Source organism: Xiphophorus hellerii, chromosome 23 (assembly GCF_003331165.1).
Source record: "Xiphophorus hellerii strain 12219 chromosome 23, Xiphophorus_hellerii-4.1, whole genome shotgun sequence".
Classification (NCBI taxonomy): domain Eukaryota; kingdom Metazoa; phylum Chordata; class Actinopteri; order Cyprinodontiformes; family Poeciliidae; genus Xiphophorus; species Xiphophorus hellerii.
In genome coordinates, this window is record NC_045694.1 from 31,214,914 (window position 1) to 31,220,790 (window position 5,877).

At 37.8% G+C, this 5,877-nt stretch overlaps 1 long non-coding RNA gene across 1 annotated transcript; it reads right to left on the bottom strand.

The window, feature by feature from the left end:
- Positions 1–705: 705 nt before the first annotated feature.
- On the bottom strand, positions 706–4,876 carry LOC116714039 (uncharacterized). Its single transcript, XR_004337982.1, has 3 exons — positions 4,740–4,876; positions 2,211–2,214; positions 706–717 (listed from the first exon to the last, which is right to left on the bottom strand). It is a non-coding gene; the product is annotated as an uncharacterized LOC116714039 (long non-coding RNA).
- Positions 4,877–5,877: the final 1,001 nt, after the last annotated feature.

Sequence of the window (5,877 nt, forward strand, 5' to 3'; positions counted from 1 at the left end):
TCAGTATTTAATGTTAATGCCAGATAAATATAGATCTATTTGATTTCATACATTAAAACCTGTTCGCCTTGGGGAGATAAAATCTCTACTCTGTTATTTTGATAAACCAAGCTAGAGTCAAAGACTGAAATACTAATGAATAAACCGAAGTGAAAATGATCTTGAATTAGTTTAATAACACACAGAGAAATTGAGTTACAGGGATTTTAAAAATGTATGGTAGCTGACTATGTCTGAGCCAAACTTGTGTTCACATCATAACAATTAATACAAATAATTACTCATTGTCATTATTGTTTAATGTAATACTTGAAAAGTGCCATACAAGCTTGTGCTTCTATGGCACTTTATCAGGTCCAGAAGACCCCAAAGTGCTTCATATTCAGTCATTCACACACACATTCACACACTGGTGGTGGTGGTAAGCTATGATGTAGCCATGATGTCCAGGGTCAGTCTGACAGAGGGACAGCTACCATGTAGCAGCGCCACCTGTTGGGCCCTCTGACCACCACCAGCATGAAGTCTTTTTCCAAGGACTCAAACAGACAGAGCTGGAGTTTGAACCGTCAACCCACCGGTTATGAGACGAGCTTCTACGTCCTGAGCCACTGACTTTATAACTAGCTCATGAAGTCGATGCATGTAAACATTATGTTCAAACCATTTTCAATGCCGATTAGTTTTTCAGCTTATGGTTTCAGTAATATTAGTGCACTGATGTCTAACCTGGCACCTGATGCCTGTCACATAGCAACAGTTTTATCACAATATTTTGTGGTTTTATTCCCATAATGATTACAGTGACAATAAGAACTATTTATTATTTCTTTTTTAGGTAACTGTAGTTGTGACTGTATGGAACAGGAATCACAATCTCACAAACACAAATAATGCTCTTTACAAACAAGACCATATGTAATACGCTTCCTCAGAACATAAAAAAGTGTGATTTATATCACTAAACTGCATTTAATCATATTTTCATATGTATTTTTATTTATTGATTCTCTCAGTGAGGAAAATAGTAAAAATAACAATCCCATAATACAAACAGTTTTGGGGGATTTTAAACAACATTAATTCTTGTGGCAATGATAAATCAAACTTATTTTATAAAAATAATATATAACAATAAACAATGCTGTAAAGGCCTACCCCTACTGTGGCCCATTCTTCTTCTTGAAACCCAAACTACAGACAACTGCATGGATTATATCTGGAAAAATAGCTGATTTTTATTGAAAGAATAATTCTTAGTAAAATGAAAGCTCTTAGCTTCAACACCAAACTGTTTGGAAGCGTTCCAGCGACCGGGTGTGTGTGGTCATAACCACCTCTGACAAAATGCTAAAAAACACCAGAGTGGACGTGGCTCACTGCTTTTTGTCTCTTGCTAACCGGAAGTTGTTTGTATGTCAACTTTGACTCCGAAGGATTTGATCGCTGCTGGAGCCTGTCAGTGTCTTCTCTGTTTCTGGACTGATAGTTTCACAGTAAGAATCAATATTCTGCTGCCCCAGAGACAGAAAGGCAGGGGGAGACACTGAGGAAGAGAAGGAGGAGGAGGGGAAACTCAAATCCTAGAAAAACTGCAGCTTTGTATCAGTTTATTGAGAAGTAAAGACGAGCAGCGAAAAATGAAACTATTTGAGGTGGGAAAACAAATCGAAGACATGTGTGTGGTGTGTTCTCTGAATATCTGTGTTCTGAGTAAAGATGGATGCTCTTACTGTTTCCGCACGTCTAACATCTGTGAAGCATTGCCTTCTCTTTAGCTATACTCTTCTTTGTCTCTCCTCCTTTTAACTTGCCTCTGTTATGTTTTTCTTTGTCTCTGGCTTCCCCCCTTCCTCCCACCTCTCACCACCATCTCTTCATTCCTGCTTTCAAACCGCCTACTAACATTCAGACTAAAGGAATGATGCAAACTCCTTTCCTCTTTCTTGAGCTTGATCCTTTCTGAAGAAGTCAGCTTGCCAGCGGCCCCAGGAAGTTTAGGAAACAGCTTTTTTTTAATACATCTGAATCAAAACAAGAAGCAACACATATGTTTTTTTTTTTGATATCCATGTGCAAAACCAACTCTGTCAACAAACACAGCATACATCTCAGTCTGGAGTATTAAATATTATTAAAGGCCTTCCGTCAGCTTCAGCTTCAAAAGGTGTTTTTTACTTTATTGCAATATCTAAGAAAGCTGCATTTACACTTCTGTGTTTTTGTACCTTTTTGTGTTTCTGTTATATAACCCACTATGTTTTATTGAGAGAAGTGACTTTCTGGTAAGCCTTTTTAGCATTTCTTTTTTTTTTTTAAAGGTAAAGCAATAATCCATTTGTGACATTAAATGTTGAACAGAATGTAAAGGCAGCTTTGCTTGCTGGGGGTTACATGGAGCAGAAATGCAACATCTAATTACAAAATCTAAACTGTAATTCGGTAGTTTCTGAGAAAAAAAATTATATTTAAGTTAATTTCAAAAATACTCATGACTACAGTTTGTATTATATCTAAATATCTTAAGCAAAAAATCATAATGATTTTCAATCATTTGTAAAATGTATTTGCACTTCTTAGCCACCAGTTGGTGCTCATAGGATAATTACCAGAAGTTCCAGTAGAAGTAATTGCATCATGAAAAGTTTAACACAGGTGTGTTTTTAATACCAAAACTTTTCTTTCTGTGTTTCTCCCTGACATGTATCACCATCCAGTGATGCGTGCTAAGGAAGGTGTCCACATGATATTTAAAATGTTGCCTACATATCTAACTTCAGACTGAACTGCTCATGGTTCCAAACTGACCTGCATGCACAAACAAAAACAATAAGAGCAACACACACAGCACTGTGGTGCCTGAAACATGAAAGTAATGTGTATTAACTTTAGTAGAGTCTCTCAAATGGGGGCTATTTCATATGTCAGCAGACAGAGAAAATGCTGTTTATTGATGTCTTTTTTTAAGACTCCTCTAGTGATTATTTTCCCCTCCAAAACAACAACTAGTTATAAATCTAGCGACGCTTATTCTGTGTTGTTGGAGACTTTTATGACAGCAACGCTCTGCAGCTCTGTTGGAAGCCTGTCTGTTCTGAGCCAGCAGCGGTAGCGGCCATTAGCTCCTCCTGTTTCCTCAGCACTGCAGCCAGTCTGACACAGTCATCCATTCAACACCACACATACAGGAACTGATTGGACAACTTGAATCTGGCAAGTAAAATGTTGAAATATCCAATAATTAGAGGGACTGCTTTCAAAGATGCATGTAACCCCAAGATGAGATATCTTGGTTGATGACTACTGGGCTGTCAATACATGGGACAAATCTTACAAACTCTGTTACATATGCTATCAAATGTAAGAATTAGATGTGTGTGGCTTTAAATCACACCCATCTAATATGACAGAATATAGGAATGAGAAAAGTAAGAGGGTTTGATAGTGAACGTGAGAATGAATAGTGGTCTGTGCTAGAGTTTGATTGCAACAGAAGTTAATCTGAAATCTCATCTAATGACTTGTTAAATTCTTAATCAATTTGTGTATGGATGGATTTCTAAATAAAAAAAGTCCTATTAAATAGGGGTGCATCGATAAATCCACTCTGATTTTCTTAATTTTGGGAGACTGGTGAATGTCCAATACTTGCATGTGAAGCCAGTCTTTTGCACAGTTCTTATTTCATTAAAGGTCTAAAAATCAGCCACTTCCCTCTTCTGCTGTCCCGTGACAGAGATTTGACAGACAAACCCACCCACCAGGTCATGTCAGAATTAATAGTCACCTCACTGTTGTCAACTTAGCAATATATTTGTTATTCTTAGCAAGATTTCAGACATAAATAAAAAGGTATTGGCCAAAATCGGAATCGGCAGATCAGGCTTTTTCAAGCCTGGATAGTGGTCAAGGATAGTGATCGATAAAGCAAAAGTTTTGGAGATAACACAAAAGTATTGCGAGCGTATGTAATACTTATGCGAGGTAGCGCAAAAGAAAAAAAAAAGGAGTTCTACTCCTTCTAGTGGTTCCGGACTGTGCAGCTAAAAACACTGAATAAGACCAGGAGGAGGTGACCAATCCCGAGCATTAAATCGGCTACATGTTTAAGATTCAAGGCTGACAGGTGAGCCAGAAGCTAGAACTGTTGACAGCATAGTAAACAGAGATCATTTAAATGGTAGAAGAGCAGATATTGGAACAGAAAACATTATACACTTGAAATGCTAACTGCAGTGCTAACTGCTAAGAGAATTTTGAAAATATCTTTACATTTACAGTTGTCTAGATCTTTTTATGAGAATATGTTTACCAGGACATGAGAAATAATAAGTATACATACAATTGGGCTAAAAAAATATTCATACCTCTGGAAAATTGAATAACTCTCTCCACCAACCCTCTTCCAGGTCAAAGCTTTTGTTTGGTCTCTGCTCCCCATCAGTATTGTTCTTCCCTTTGCTGCCTCTGCTGTGTTATGGTGGTACTGCAGTGGATTTCAGCCTGATTTTGTTATTTCTTTTCTGGGTTTTTTTTCACACCATGTCCAGACCAATTGCAGCCTGAACAGCCATAAACAACTTTTAACCACACCTGAGTGAACAAAACCGCCTTGAGCTCAGCAATCAGACTGCAGCCCTTGAGCTCAGTTCTCTTCCAGCTGTCTCACAAACTGAAAGTTTTTTTTTTCTAGAAGAGTTTTTGTTGTTGTTGTTGATTCAACACTTTAAAGCATTTACTAGCTAATGTTATCATATGAGTTTACTGACGGACCGGAACCATGTGACCACACATGCAGGAAATCAGCCGACACAAATAATCAGACTTTACTTACTTTATTCTTTTTTAGCGCTAGAAAAGAGAGACGCTTACCCTCACAGGCTAATTTGTTGTGGAGTGAATATAACCGAAATTATACAGCATCTGCTCAAACACGGAAGACACATTGCTTATATCCTAAGGTCCGCCTCCTGGTCTGCTGATGTGTCACGTCACTAAAGGTCCTCCCAGTGGTCATCCGATGCTCTGCATTAACTAAAGTTAAGTTTCGTTTCTACAGAAAGTTTCCATATAAAACAAAAGGCTTTTGTGTAGAATCTTTGTGTCCGTAGTTTGTGCGTGCACGTATGGTGCGTGTCTGGAGTAAACGTCTCAACACTAACAAATACAGCTTTACAGTTTGACCTCAGAAAATATTTTTCAACCATTTGAAAGAACCTTAAATATGCACTTCAGTCTTTCCCATTCTGAATTATTGTTAATGTAGGTGATAGGTTTATTTTATGTCTTAACCTGCAAAGAATCAACCAGAGACACAAATTACTTTTCTGCAGAAGAGGAGAGTAGACCCTAGACGTGGAAAACCGCTGTCAAACACTGTCTGGAATCAACTCTGCCAGATCTTTGTCTGCACTGCGCTTTTATTAGAAAAAACAAGGAAGGAGGTTGGGCTTTTTCACATAGTCACACAAAGAATTTGACCAATGACCTTTACTACAGGATGCTCTGGAACCTTCTGTGGACATGCCCTTACAAGGGCATGGGGCTGACCGCAACCAATCAGCCCCACAGAAAGCTGACAATACAGGAATGTGCAAACGTCTCTAACCTCCAGCCAAACATCCTAAAAATGGTTAATAGTGTTTCACAGAAGAAAAGGAGTCAAGTAAACAACACACAAAATAATAATATGAAAACATAACCTTTCAAATAAACTCACAAGTAAATGAACTTAGATAATTTTTTCTAACAGTAGGCAAGCATATGGAAAGTACAATGTTCAAACATATGTCCATTTAAAATTTTCAGAGTACATTAACAATCTTCATGTCGACCATTTGGAATGAAGTTAAAGAAATACTGATGATGCACACCAAA